Here is a 15,568-nt window from a genome sequence, read left to right as displayed (position 1 = left end):
AAGAAATTTGTTACAATAGCAGCTCCCAGGATCTACAACAATCTTTTTTTTTTTTTTTTTTTCCATCTGTACTGCATCTAAACAGGAGCTTTATTCAATTCTGGTTCCTTCCAGAGATCTGGAAGGAAAACTAGTTTAATGAAATGTTACACAATGACATTGAAAATAACATATAGAATATACTTCTCTTAACATTCTTATTTCATTCATGACTGTTTTAATTATCTCTCCCCTTGCTCTCTGACATGTGTTGTAAAAGAACACCAAACACGAATGTGTTTATGTCTATGTGTTCAACACTTCCTCCTACAATCAAAACACTAACGTGTTAAAATTCAACATAACGAGACCTCTTAACACACCCTACTTTCAACTCTAAACCCTGAGGTACTATTCTAAAAGTGGCTAACTCTAAAGTGTAGCGTCAGAGAGCCTAACTACATCATTCAACCTTTAACATATATTCGCCATGATTTAGTCTTTACAGTCACACGAATAACAAATTTTTAACATTACTTTCACTTTTACCATATCACGGTATTTCTTAACATTTAAAATAACAGAACACATGTATATAAGAACATATCAACATGCCGTTAATTTTACACATTTGAAAACATACATTAGTAGTACATTGTTAACTTCTATTCTTTTCAAAGCAAGTGCCAATTCTTTCTACATTGAAATAATACTACATTTCAAAAAGTCTTTCAGACTAAAACTTCTTTCTTGCTAGAATGTTTTAAATAAAATTTATACAATAACTTTTTACAATATTTAAGTCTTTACACAACGCTATTATACATCAACTTTAGTTTTACGCGCGAGTAATTGAAAAACATAATAAGAAAATCGGTCACAACTCATTTCTCGCCCTTTTGGCGATAAAGGTAGACCTCGCATGAGGTAAAACTTCTTGAAATCTGCCACTTGCAGTAAGAATGAAAGATTAACTTAAGTTTGCAACGTAACATAAAATTTTACTTATCTTTGTAATATTCGGACATCCTTTTCTGGACCCAGTTTTTAAAGGTACTGCAGACCGTAGCCTGATTTATCCTCCTTCTCGTACGGGCTCGCCCTTCAGTGCTTTCCTCTGGAAGCTTCCGTTTTTCACCAGTACGGCCACCCTTGAACACCTTCCTTTTCCCCTCTGCTTGTGGTCTTGGCCGTTTGAAGGCAGCTGGTCTTGGCGGAACCGGGAAACTTCTGTCGTGATCCTGCTTGGACCTTGTTGTTGGCCGTTCAAATTTTTCTTGTACTTTTTCCTCCGCCGCTGATGGCCCTTCCGCAGTTCGGCGACTTTTGCTGCGGAGAGTTCTGTCGGTTGAGTCGATCCTCCGTTTTAAAGCCGGGTTATAGTTGCCGTCCTTTCTCCTGGTCCTCTTCACATACGTCGTCCTTCTCCCTTCTTCATTCTGGGGGTGTTCGTGAACTCTGTTTTCTGGACGGTGGAACGACTTCTTTTTCTTTTTACCTTCAATTTTTCCGCGGGGCAATTTTCTTTTCACTTGCTTCTGTCTCTCATTGGCTTGCCCTTGTACTTGTCGTTTTCCCACCTCTGGAACTTGTACCTGCGGTGTCTGCCGTGCCGGATCCTGCAAAAGATCTGAAAAGATTTGCATTTTATTACGATCGAAGTAGGGCTTGATTTGATCAATATTTGCGGAACAGGTTTCACCATTTCTGGCCTTTAACACTACAACAGCGTGAGTTATTTTTTCTATAACATATGGTCCTTCAAATCGTGGAAAAAATCTGGCAGTTTTATCTTCTGGTGCTGAAGAAAGTGAATGCTTAATTTTTAGTACTTCATCCCCTACTTTATAAGTTACTCCCCGTCGTTTCAAGTCATAATACAATTTTTGTTTTCTCTGTGCTACTTCAATATTCTTCTTTGCCTCCTTAATTAGTTTTTCTATATCACCCATTTTAAATTCTGGGGCTCTTTGTTGCACATAAAATAATTTATCTAACGGTGTTATAATCTTTCTGCCTAGAAATAACTCAGCAGGAGTTTTTCCCGTTGTATCATGTTTTGCGGTCCTAAGGGCGAAAGCAAATTCATTGACATAGTTATCCCAGCTTTTATGAAAATTTTTAACATAACTACGGATAATTTTCACTATATTTCTGTTGACCCGTTCCGCTATATTTGATTGCGGCCGATACGGGACCATTTTTAAATGACGTATGCCCAGTTTTTGGAACATGTCTTCAAATATATTACTTACAAATTGAGGACCATTATCCGATATAACTTTTAGGGGCGCACCGTATTTTAAAATATACTTATTTAAAATAGAATCAGTAACTAATTTCGCGGAGGCTCGTTTTAAGGGAACAATTTCGGTCCATTTACGAAAATGATCAACCATAACAAGGAGATAGCGACTTTTATTTAACTGACTTTTTGGGAAAGGGCCCAATAAATCGATGCTAATTATTTCATTTGGAAATTCGGATTTAATACTATTTAGAAACCCGGCCGGGCGGAAATTAATATAATTAACGGCTTGACATGTTGGGCAGGACTGGACATACGCCCTTGTTAACTTTTGCAGTTCAGGAAAGTAGACTGCCTCGCGTACGCGTTGGATAGTTTTTCGAATACCAGCATGAGAAGCTAAAGGGCTGTCATGGAGCTCTTGCAGGATATTTAATCTAAGACTAGCTGGGATAACAGGTCAAAATTCGTTGTTGGAATTCGTAGTTTTTGTGTAGAATAATAGACCATCTATTAGTTCGTAATGGGCCGCCCTATTTCTTATCGCCACAATATCTTGGTGGCTAAAATTTTCAGGATCCTTCAAATACTCATAAATACTTCCAAACTCAGGATCCTTACCCAGTTCTGTTATTACAGTTTCTCGGGAATTTATTGTACACGCTGTAAGCATTGCAACTTTTACGGTATTACCCTGTTCGTCTAATTTAATTCGTGATAGGGCATCTGCTACGATATTTTCCTTTCCGGGGGTATGCTTGATTACCAGATTATATTCTTGCAGCTTGAGTGCCCATCTTATTAACCTTGGGGATAAATTTTTCCCTGAGTACAATCTAGTTACCGCCGCATGATCAGAATATACTGTTATCGGCGCCTTTCCAAAATAGACTCGGAACGTTTGCACTGCTAACAGAACTGCAAGTGCCTCTCTCTCGGTCGCGGAATAGTTTCTTTGTGTTTGATTTAAAGTTCGGCTAAAAAATGCCACGGGCTGCTGATTTTGCGAAAGTACCGCTCCTACCGCATAATCCGAAGCATCCCCTGAAATTTCTAAATTCTCATCCTTTTCAGGAAATTTCAACACAGGGGCTTGCGTTAATGCTTGTTTTAATTTTTCGAAAGCACTATTGGCTTCGGCCGTCCACGAGAATCTTGCCTTTTTCCTTTTTAATTTTAACAATGGCTCAGCGATAGCCGCAAAATCTTTTATAAAAGACCTATAATATGAACAAAGTCCTAGAAAAGAAGAGAGCTTCTTTGCCGTGTTTGGAGTCGGATACTTTTGTACAGCGATTATTTTTGATTCATCTGTCTCGATCCCTTTTTGCGATATTTTGTAACCTAAATATTTTAATTCAGGGGCTGCAAATTTGCACTTTTCGACATTAACTTTTAGACCGGCCTCATTTAATAAAGAAAACACCTGTCTTAAATCCTGTATATGTTGGTCGAGATTATCACTAGTAATAATGATATCGTCTAAATAGATAAATGTGGACTTTCCAAGAACAGGTCTTAACACAATGTCCATGCATCGCTGAAATGTTGCTGGGGCCCCAGAAAGGCCAAACGGCATACGCAAAAATGCATAAGTGCCAGACTTGGTTATAAAAGCAGTCTTAGGCACGTCCTCAGGCCTGACCCCTATTTGAAAATAACCATTCGTTAAGTCTAAAGTCGTCATAAATTTGGTTGATTTTATGTTCCTTAAAATTTCTTCTATGATCGGTAACGGATATACCGGATATTTCGCTATGGAATTTAATTTACGGTAATCAATAGCGAATCTCCACCTTTTTGGATGCTCCAAAGGATAATCATTATTTTTCTTACATAAAACCACCGGGCTAGCATAACTACTTGAGATGGGCGTTATGATCTTTTTACGTAGCATATCGGTAATATGCCATTCTATAATTTTTTCCTTATTCTTATCATACCGGTATGGTTTTTGACGAACCGGCAATGCATCTCCGGTGTCAATACTATGGTTAGTAACCTGAGTAAATCCTGGAAAATCACTAAATAAGGAAGCAAATTCACTTACCACTTGTCGGATTCTATCTTGCTCGTCATTAGGCAGGTGGTCAAGATTTAACCTTGGCGGTTCAACCTTTTCTACACGCACTGGTTTCATTGTCAGCCTAAGGGACGCTTCATTAAAATCCAGTGTAGCTTGTGCGTCTGAAAGAAAGTCTATTCCTAGGATTAAATGTGCTTGCAAATTCTTTACTATAAAAAACATCACCTTTACTTGTTCGTCCTTGATACGGATATATAAAGGTACTTTACCTACGCACTTACATTCTTTTCCTTGCGCCGCTAATACTGTCGTATTATCCGCATTATATATGCGGTATTTGCGAAAATACTTTCTAAAAAAGACTTCTGCCACACAGGAACACTGCGCGCCGGTATCCAGGAGTGCGGTGGCCGGGATATTATTTACCAAGACTTCAATCTTCGGAAGAGTCAAATTTTTCACCATTACTGTATTTAACTTGTAGGAAGAGGGGTTTTCGTGGCCTTCGGATTTCCGCACCCTCTCGTCAGCAGAAATCCGTTTTAGTTTAAATTATTTTTCCTTTCCGTGCTTTCCTTCTTTTTCCCCTGGCCTTGAGAATTTTTTCCTGGGTTGCTATTGAACTGTCGACGTTCGCCGGCTGTTTTTGAATGCTCGGGTTTCCTTGCCCACTGATTCGCTTTTTCTCCGTAGCCGTATGCTTGAGTTTGTTGTAGTCTTGGCGTACCAAATTGGTTTCGCTGTTGATATTGGCGTCTTCTTTCGACGTCCGCCGTTCTTCTACTTTCAAACTGGATTGCTAGTTCAAATAACTTTTCCAGTGTAGTCGGATTTCTTAATTCAATAAAGTCTTGCACTTGGGGTAGTAACCTCGGCAAAATCACTTGAATTATTTCAGGATCCGGACGGTTTCCATACAAGAGCTTGAAAACGTGAATTTTTCTTAAAATAAAGCTCGACAGGTTTTCGATTCTTTGTTGATATATGCTAAAAAGTTCCGTTTCTAATTTCGCACGATCCCTTACAACAGGGAAGGCTTTTAGTAGGGCAGTCTTGAAATTTTCATAAGTATAGGTGGGACTTCCTGCTTGACCCAAGAGACTTCTGCCGATACATTTGAACCAGTTAAGCGCTTGGCCCCTCAAAGCGCTGGTAGCTAAGGTAACTTTTTGAAACTCGTGCACGGGGTAGAGCATGAAGTGGTCATCCAATTTTTCCAAAAAACTGGTTACCGGTGAGTTTCCATTAAACGTTGCTTCTGGTTTCATCGAAGCGCGCATGGTCTGGACGATGTACCCAAATCCTTCCAGGGCGGCAGCTGGCATTTCTGGATTCTGAGCCGTTTCTGCCGGAAGCACAGGTTCTTCTTGAAATTCGGCCATGGTTATTCTTCGTCGGGCGCCACTATCAGGTTCAATGTTTCTTCTAACCTTCTTCGGAAACATACAATGACCTGACTAGGAACAGAGAGCTTACTAAAGCTATGTTCACTAATTGTAGTAAGTAGACAGGATACAGACGAAGGGTATACAAAACCCTTTATTTTTCTTTATATACAATGACTTCCGTACTTCGGAATACAATGACCCTCCACTCGGGGTCTAACGTAAAAGGTATAAAAAATAAAACTAAACTCTAATTTAACTTTAGAATAACACACGTGGAAGATTGGCCTTATAATAACAGGAAGCGTATGTAGCACAGAGACTGTGAACACTACAATACGTTTAATTTATTAAGAGGATTAAAACCTCTGGCCTGGAAGGCAAATAGCAACTGCGTAACTTCTAAGGTAAGCGGCCTGCTTCGAACTCACTGCTTCCTCTCTTTCGTTTGGCAAAAAGGCCACACTTAAATACTTGGCGTTCGCCAGACAAACTTTGCATAAAAACCTTCACGCTTATAATTCTGGCCGGAAGTAGAAAATAAGAAGTGATAGTAAAGATTTAAAATAAAATAAACGTTAGTAAAACTTAAGATCCTTACAAACTCAAAATAAAATAAAAATTTAACATGAAATTTTTAGAATTTCAGGTTTACAGTAGTTTCCAAATGTTATAAAAGCTATATATTAAATATGGGATTAAATTATGTAACAAATGTTTTAAACTGTGCGCGCAAGTTGGAAACATGACGAAAAATGTTGTCACAAAGCGGATTAAACTATAAAATTATTTGTGGCAACACAAACATTCTGATTCCTGTTTCAGAAAGCAGCTATATTATGTAGTCAGCTGTAAAAATTTGGTAGTAATTGCTTTTAAAATAAATAAGTTATCCCAATTCTTGCAACAGTCACCTATTCGAACATCTTAAGCGTTTTAAGGTGTACGAGCCCCTTAACATTGATAGCAACACCCTGCAGCTTATTATGACACGCATACACATAGCTGTTTTGCGTAGAAGAAAGGATAAACCCTAGAATATAATGTAGTGAAGAAACAATAAAATACAAACACTGTGTTGAACATCTCTTTACAGTACTTTGAATGTTACCTGTATCTCTCAGAAGATAAGTGAAACATGAAGATAAAATATAATAAGCTTAATAATACTCCAAATGCAGTAAATTATATTGTAACAAAACGAACCTTAAAAAATTTACAAGTCTCAACAAATATCGATTCTCAACCCACAGTTCGGGAATTAAGGAAATATCTTATAGCATATAATATTTTATTCCGTATCTCACTTTTAGTGCTATATAATCTTCCACAGATTTTATAGAAGTAAAATCTATAATATAATGGGGTATTTATACTATATGTAGTTCTTCATGTAAAAAAGAGTAGTTAACTTTCGTATTGTAAAAATTCCATCTCTGTGAATAAGTATGAATATACTCATACTCATATACACGTAATTATAACTGTCTACTTATTAAATAACTAATTTAATGAAACTAAATTCATATAGAAAAAATATATAAAAATACCATTTACCTATACACGGTCTACCGGAAAGTTCTGTCCGTTTTTGGAATAAAACAAAATACAAATTTTTCTTACCGTCAATAAACTTCATTAAAATAATATAATTGCCATTATTATTAATGACTTCTTTCCAGCGTGAGGGTACTTCATTTTTGAATCTTTTGCCCTTCAAAACATTTTGTAAGGACCAAAACAAGTGCTATGTCAGAGGGTGCTAAGTCCGGGGAATATGGTGTATGTGACAGAATTTCCCAGCCTAGTTCTGCAAATTTTTGATGAATCCCCAAAGCAGCATGTGGCCTGGCATGATCATGATGCAGTACGATGTCCTTCCTGTTGAAAATCGTCGGCCTCTTTTCTTGGACTGTTGTCTTTAAATTGTCTAATTGTTGACAGAACTTCTCCGAATTGAACATTTTGTTCGGTTTTAAAAGCTCATAATGTACTGGTCCTCGAATGCCCCACCATATACACAACATTCTCTTTATTCAGTGTCAAATTTGGTTTAGAGGTGGGAAGGCTAGGTTTTCTGGGTTATATACCCTTTCCCTTATGATGTTTCCGTGGGTGATCCACTTTTCATTCCCAGTTATCATCTGGTTCAAGAAGGGTTTCATTTTGTTCGGAGCAAGCAGAGATGTGCATATGACGACTCGATCGTCCAAATTCTTCTGACTTAATTCATGTGACACCCATGTCAAAATAACAAAAATCATGGACAAACTATCTGCGTTAGGCACCGATCTTTGCCAAATAGCTTGTAATGTTGCGCGCTTCCAACCGGCACGCAACAATAGTGGTGACTGCTAAGAACTGGAAAGTAGACAAAGTCTTGAGAAGGGTTTAAATTCCTTTTTATTCAACTTTAGAAATTACAAATGCGTGCTCTTGACGCTCACAAACTACGCCGACCCGGCGGTAAAAAAAAAAAAAAAAATAAAAATAAAAAAATAATAATAAACTAAGAAAAGAATAGTGACAAGTGACTAACTACGAGGCTCTCTAAACGTAACTAACCTCACCGCGTTCTAAGATACCGCTGATAATTCAGCAAACTTCTGAATATTACGTTGAAAGATTAACAATCTGCCGAGGCAAGCACACAGGCCGAAACGCGTGGTTCTTCAATTTCTAACTAGCCACCTCCACGCTCGTGAAGCAAGAAAGCACACTTTCGAACTCGTTTCCCTTCTATTTAACTCAGATTACTTCCGCTGACAATTTGTATCCTTGCGCGTTCTACTAAAATTTACATACTCTGGCATTGGCAATTCCAGGGGAAAGTAAGGCTTGACAGGAAAGATAGTTTAAACTAAAATAAATGTTAGTTAAAATAAATATAAACCCTACAAGCTTAGTAACACTGACTATGTTCATGTAATTATGTGCTTGAAAGGACACTTGCAAGGGAATACACTAACAATCAATTGTCTATTTGCGTGAATATAATAATAAAAGTCATGCACATATTAAAGTCATTAAATAATAAAAGTCTACCTTAGGCTTGATCAGTGCCAAACTGTTCAAAATTGCTGAATATGTACTTACATGCTTGAGAATACATTTGTGAATTACTGCAAAACTATGTATAATATTTATCAGAATTACTAGCAGTAGTATCGATAGTACCGATCCTGGAATTAGTATTGTAATGCGTCTGAACATGAGCGAACAGCACTATTAGTATAACCGCCGAACCGACTATATCCACTTACGTGCTTTAGAAAGACACTGTAAATTACCGTTTAACTTTATGTACACAGGTGTGCATAAATTAAGGACGAGACGGTTTTTTTCAATATAACTTTGTACAAAAGCTTTCCAAATCAACACATTTAATACCGTAAGATCCCCAATACGTAAGGACATGAGTAATGTAAGCAACACTTATTAAAAGAGAAATCAGAGGGATAAAAAGAAGCTTTATTGAAAAAGTAGCATGGAGCGCAATGCGACTGAAGGCCGAAACATCCCTGTGATGGGTGTCCAGCAAGAAACATCCGGTCTTTAATAGGGGATATGATCTCCCCTGACTGCTAGGCAGGTTTCACAGCGTCTGCCCATGCTGAGAATGAGGGTGTGAATGAGTTGTTGAGGCATTGCTGCCCATTCGTCTTGCAGCGCCAATCGAAGCTCCGGAATCGTTACTGGTGGTAAGGTACGAGCTGCCAAGCGTCTGCCTAGAAAATCCCATACATGCTCGATAGGATTGAGATCCGGAGATCGTGCCGGCCAATCCATACGTTCAATATCCTCACTCTCTAAGAGCTGTTCGGCAGCTACTGTGCGATGACATGGTGCATTATCGTCCATGAAAAGGAACTGCGGACCCATAGCGCCTCTAAAAAGACGCACATATGGAAGAAGAATCTCGTTACAATAACGACTGAACCTGCGTCGAAGATGTGAAGGTCTGTACGACTACCAAGCGTGATGCCTCCCCAAACGAGAACACCGCCACCTCCATACCTGTCCCTTTCAATGATGTTCGAGGGATGATTGCGGCTTCCTCGCTCTCTCCAGATGAGTATGCGATGAGAATCGCTACTCAGACTGAATCTGCTTTCATCTGTAAAGTGTACTTGTCCCCATTTATTGTCTCTCCAATTCCGGTGTTCCCGGCCCCACAGAGAACGCCTTCTCCGATGGGCAGGCGTTAGAAGTACACACCGTACAGGGCGTCGTGCAAACAGACCACCTCCGTGCAGTCTTCCGGCCACGGTAAAACGCGATATCGGTCGTCCAGTCGCCTGTGTCGTGTGTCTAGCGATTTCTCCCGCTGTCTGCCGCCTGTTTCTTCTGGCCTGTAAGGCAATATACCGGTCATCTGCGGGTGTGGTTCCTCGTGGACGACCACTACTAAACCCCCGGATAGCTGTTCCTGTAGTTTGAAATTGTCTCCAAAGTCGTGAAACGATGCTGTGAGCAATTCCGAACTCTGCAGCCACACTTGTCACACTGCGACCTTCCTCCAACTTCCCAATGATTCGACCTCGGGTAAAAGCATCCAGATGTCGTCTAACAGATTGATTATTCGCCATTTCTCGCTGAGGCAGCAACTCGGTGTGATTTTAACTGCTATCGTGCAATCTCTTTGCCAGAAATACTGATCTTACACCGACAACATGCTTTAGACTACTCAGACACTCCCCCATTACGTCTACCTGCATATCTGCGCATGTGCTACCGTACATCATCTTACTTAATCTCCTGATTGGTCTTTCTGTCCGCTCTGCCTCTTCGTTCAGCTGATATGCTAATTTTTCGACTTCGTCCTTAATTTTTGCACACCAGTGTAATAGTACTGGCAGTATCGATTCTGAAATTAGTACTGTAACATGTCTCAATATGCGTGAATGGCTCTATTCATATAACTTTCGAACTGTGTGTGCCATACTGTTGGAACTCGGACTATGGGCATTCAATTACATATTGAGAGAATACTTGTAAATGAGCGCATATTTTAATGTGTAATATTTTTCAGTATTCTTATTGTTTTTACTGGTGGTGCTATTCTTATTATGTGAGTACGACATTACTAGCTTATAGTTTGTTGTACTGAGTAACACTGTGTGCGTAATATAAATAGTACTATGTGCACTATCAGGAGCACTATGGAGGATTTTAGCACAAATGTGTGCACAGCACAATTAGAATTGTAACATATAGGAATTGCATAATTAGTAGTGTAATGTATTGCATAAGTGAGTATCGTAATACTTATTGTAATATTTTGTTAACAGCATTATTGCTGACAAAGAAAATAGAATGCAGTGTCTGTGGCCTATGCGTGTAAATGGAAATATAAGCGAAATTTAAGTTTTCCCCTTTTATTAGTATTACTACTGTTTGCATCTTATAATATTATTAAAGCAATTAGGCGTACTGTTATTGGTACTGTTACTGGCCTTACATTTATGGTACTGAGCTTTACTACGCGAGCACTTTCAGGAGTACCAAGCGTACTGTCAGGAGTACTACGGAGAAGTGTTGCACATGTGCGCACTGCAAAATTAGTTTTGTAATATATTGTAACTATATAATTAGTTATGAAATGTTTTGTCTAAATCATTATCGTAATATTTAGTGTAATATATTGCATTATTGCTGACATTATTGCAGCATTATTGCTGACATATATGCAGCATTATTGCTGACAGTCAAATAGTGTAGATGGTAGTACGTGTTAATGGAAAAATAAGTGGAAACTGTATCTCACCTCTTATTAGCATTACTATTGTTTGCATCTTAAAGTATAATTAGAGCCTTTTTATTAGCATTTTGTAGTGAGCTGCACTGCGTGGGCACTTTCAGGAGTACTATGTGCACCATCAGGGATACAATGGGGCAGTGTTACATAATGGGTGCACTGCATAATTAGTATTGTAATGTATAATAATTGTATAACTGGTAATGTTTCTATTATTCATCGTAACATACACTGTAAAGTCTATGAGTGCACTGCTGCAAAATTAGTTTTTAAATGTATTATAATTGAATCATTAGTATCGTAACGTATTGTAAAAGTAGCATGTTACAAAAGCCCCTGTATGGCCATGTACTTATATTTTTCTCAGATATCAGCAAACACTGGGACCCGGGCAGTTGGACGGCAGCGAACCCCATCGGCGGGGTCTGGATAATGGCGGACGTGGTGCTGTACTGATTAACCATTAAGGTAAAGGGACAGTGCCCACGTCCTCCGTCACTTATCACTTCAGTGATGAGTTCCACTTTGAACTGAGCCCCGATGATCAGCGAAGGCGAGTCTGGAGACAGCCCGGACAGCGGTGTGATACCAACCTGTCTTCCGGCACAGGAGCGATGGTCTGGGGGTGCCATTTCATTTCATAGTAGGACCCCTTTGGTTGTCATCCCTCGCAACCTTACAGCACAGGGTACGTCGACGAAATTCTAAGGTCCGTTGTGTTGTCCTTCATGTCACGCCACCCTGGGCTTACATTTCAGCAAGGTAATGCCCACCCCCACACTGCGCATGTTTCTACTGCTTGCCTTAATGCTTGCCGAACATTATCTTGGCCAGCAAGGTCGCCGGATCTCTCTCCTGTTGAGCACGTTTGGAGCATTATGGGCAGGGCCCTCCGACCAGCTCGGGATGTTGACGATCTAACGCACCAGTTGGACAGAATTTGGCACGATATCCCTCAGGATGAAATCTACAACCTCTGTTAATCGATGCCAAGCCGAATAACTGCTTGCATGAGGGCCAAAGGTGGATAAACGCGATACTGACTTTTTCAATTTGTGAAGCTCTACAACTTCAATAAATCATTCAATTTTTCTCAAACTGTAATCATTTGTTTTTCTGCACATATACATCACTTCTACCGATTTTCTTCCCATTCGGATAACTCTTTCTTGGTGTGCCCTGTTCTTTTTTTTTTTTTTTTTTTTTTTTTTTTTTTTTTGTCTTGTCTAAGAGTGTATATACATACGTACACACGTCACAAAAGAGTCATTTCTGAATTCATTTTGGAAAAAAGAGCCGTTTGTTCTGTCTGTACGTACAGGTGCTGGTCAAAAATATCTTTCAAATAGATTCGAGAGTGATCAAATAGATGTTTTTGTTGAAATATGATACCCGAAAATTTTCGCGATTGCTATACTTCCCTTGCTTCGTACAAGGATGTAAAAAGGAAAGAACTAATGTCAGGTGTATTAATTATCATGCAGAGTGAGGCAATAATTAAGGCGGTTAAGCAAGAACAAATGTATCTGGTAACGTATGATGACTTGACACGAAAATTGGAAAGACCAGCTTGAGCAAAATGCACAGTTTTGAACATCAGGAAGAAAATTCTGAATCGCCAAAATTTAAATTTCAGGCATTTACGGTGTAGAGACATTAGGTATTTTTTTTTGGAAGCAGGCAAGATGAAAAATGAGCAAACGCCTTCGCCGGCAGTCGAACCAAGGACCTCTGGAATACCGGCCCAGCGCGCAGACCACTACACCACGAAGGCACGTTAGGAAGGCGAGAGAAATACCTTATAACCGGTGTCCGCCGATAACATCGCGGCAAAAACATCGCGGACGAAAACGTCGCAGAGAGAACAACGCAAGGCGAAAACGTCGTGCTACAAAACATCATATGAGAAAACATCGCAGTTCTAAAACATCGTGGTACAAAACATCGTCGTCGAAAATAAAGCGGTCCAAAAACTTCGCAGTTTAAAAACACAGTCGTCGAAAATATCGTGGTAAAAAATAAAGTATGTACAAATCATCGCGTGACGATAACATCGCAGACATACTTTTTTCAGATTTTAATAACTGCAAATAGATATTCCCATAATAACTTGTGAGCACAACATACAAAGGAGGATAATTTGTTTTTCATATTTTATATTAACTAATAAATTTTTGCTGAGAAAATAAGAAGGAAACTTAAGCATAGAAAATTAATGCAACTTATAGCACTTAATAGAATTTTAAACCGACATAGTTAACTAACAAAGACCATTAATATATCATTTTTTATAAAGTTTTTACTGGTAATTTTTCATAAAAAGTATAATCTATAAAGTGCATTTAATTTTCTATGCTTAAGTTTCCTTCTTACTTTTTCAGCAAAAATTTATTTGTTAATAAAAAAATATGAAAGTAAAAATTATCCTTCTTTCTATCTTGCGCTCACAAATCATTATGGGAATATCTATTTGCAGTTATTAGTCTGAAAAAAGCATGTCTGCGATGTTATCGTCACGCATTGATTTGTAGATACTTTATTTTTTACCACGGTATTTTCGACAACGATGTTTTTAAAATGCGAAGTTTTTGAACCGCTTTATTTCCGACGACGATGTTTTGTACCACGATGTTTTAGAACTGCGATGTTTCTTTTCTCTTTGTCATGTTTTCTCCCACGATGTTTTGTAGCACGACGTTTTCGCCTTGTGTTGTTTTCTCTGCGACGTTTTCGTTCGCGATGTTTTCGGCTGTAACCCTTATAACCAAACACTCTGTTACAAACCATTTAGTAATAATAAAAATTCTGAAATGAATCTCCAATAAAAAAAAATAGTTCGGATCGTTGAAAATAAATTTCCGATCGGAGAATGATGCCATATAATTTTGAATGTATTATGAGTTTATTACGCAATAAATAAGCTTCAGTTTAGGAGAAATAAATATTATTCCTTTCTGTATATTTGAAGTTTCCACATATTCTTCTAAGATTATACCATTCTTTTTCTACCATAATATACAGAATAATAAAACATTTCGAAGTTGATGTGACTGGAGGCCTGTACGTTTAGAGCAAGAGAAACGACAAATTGGTGAATCGCCTGGCGATGGCAATTGCATGTAAGTTTCTTCATATATCAAGTAAATATCCATCAGTTTCATTTTAAAAGCAATATATAAAAATATTCTTTCCCGTTAATAAATAGCCCAAAATGGCATTTTCGTAACCAGTTTACCTACTACAGGGATTCCGAACCCTATGCCCACAGCATGGAGTTAAGAATGGACTTCCTACCTCCATGGTAGCGTTGTCACCTCTGGGCTGTCAAAATCCGGGAGAACAAAAAAAGTTTGCTGAGAAGAAATTTTTTTTTTTTTTTTTTTTTTTCAGTCGAAACTGAAAAAAATCTCCTCCTCCTTAATCTCGTTTAAAAATATTTTTTGAGTTGTAGGAGCAAGAACACTCTCGCAAATACTTGTACATTTTGTTCTACCACAAGAAGTTGTTTTTGGCAAAGAAGAATCTGGAAATAGAGTGCAATAACAATTTGTGCAAACCTGGCTATTAAAAGTGGGATGGTTCTTAATTCTATGATAGACTGAAGTAATTTCAATTGCTGTCATACTGTTCTATTCTTCTGAAGATTTCTTCATGAAAAAGTTCGAAACCGATTGCGAAGAATCCCTAATCAATATTAACTATTGGTGTTTCTTGCTTTGGGAATGTACAGTTAAAGCTCTAACATCCTCGTACTTAATATTAACCGTTTTCCGACATACTTTACGTTCTTCGTTAAAGTTGTTTCTCTTCATAAGCTAATAAAATTTAGTTAACACTTTCCGGCACGCTGCCTTTTATAAAGTCGGAGTTTTGATTAAAAAAATTTTTTTAAAAAAAGTAGGCCGTCTATTTAGGCCTAAAGGAGTACACAAGTAAACTTTTGTGAAGATTACACTTATCGTCTTAATTCTGTGAGTGTCCCCAAAGTGGCGCACTGATTGAATAGAGCTTCGAAAAGAGTGCCGAAACGAGCATTGTTGTCAATGAACCAACCGATGAGGTGCTGAGAAACAAAGAATACAGACTCTCAGTTGTCCTAGATTATCGGTGAGCCCCTTCTGGGCACACCTAGGGTTCGCCGTTCGATTTTAGGCAAGATTTCAAGGTAAAAA

The sequence above is a fragment of the Stegodyphus dumicola genome, chromosome 3 (genome assembly GCF_044657685.1).
Source record: "Stegodyphus dumicola isolate Sdum_Otavi_A_Nest chromosome 3, ASM4465768v1".
Lineage (NCBI taxonomy): Eukaryota > Metazoa > Arthropoda > Arachnida > Araneae > Eresidae > Stegodyphus > Stegodyphus dumicola.
The sequence above is the reverse complement of the archived record's forward strand: the minus strand, read 5'-3'. Positions refer to the sequence as shown.